Consider the following 256-nt stretch of genomic DNA (forward strand, 5'->3'; position numbering starts at 1 on the left):
TGGTCGGCCCGAGGCTATAGTAGAAGACGCTTGCTCAAGATGCCACGCAGTGGGACTGAACCCGGGACCATGTGGTTGGTAAGCAAGCTACTTACTACACAGCCACTCCTACGCCTATGAAAGTGTTGGATGCTTACAGCACCTAGGCTTCCCAATCGGTCACCCATCTAAGTACTCACTAGGCTCGACGTTGCTTAACTTCGGTGATCGGACGAGAACCGGTGCTCTCAGCGGGATATGGCCGTATTATTATTAT

General features: G+C 52.0%; 1 pseudogene; it reads right to left on the reverse strand.

Moving 5' to 3' along the window:
- Positions 1-130: 130 nt before the first annotated feature.
- LOC128247159 (5S ribosomal RNA) lies at positions 131-249 on the reverse strand (annotated as a pseudogene).
- Between the last annotated feature and the right edge of the window lie 7 nt (positions 250-256).

The sequence above is a fragment of the Octopus bimaculoides genome, chromosome 2, assembly GCF_001194135.2.
Source record: "Octopus bimaculoides isolate UCB-OBI-ISO-001 chromosome 2, ASM119413v2, whole genome shotgun sequence".
Taxonomy (NCBI): domain Eukaryota; kingdom Metazoa; phylum Mollusca; class Cephalopoda; order Octopoda; family Octopodidae; genus Octopus; species Octopus bimaculoides.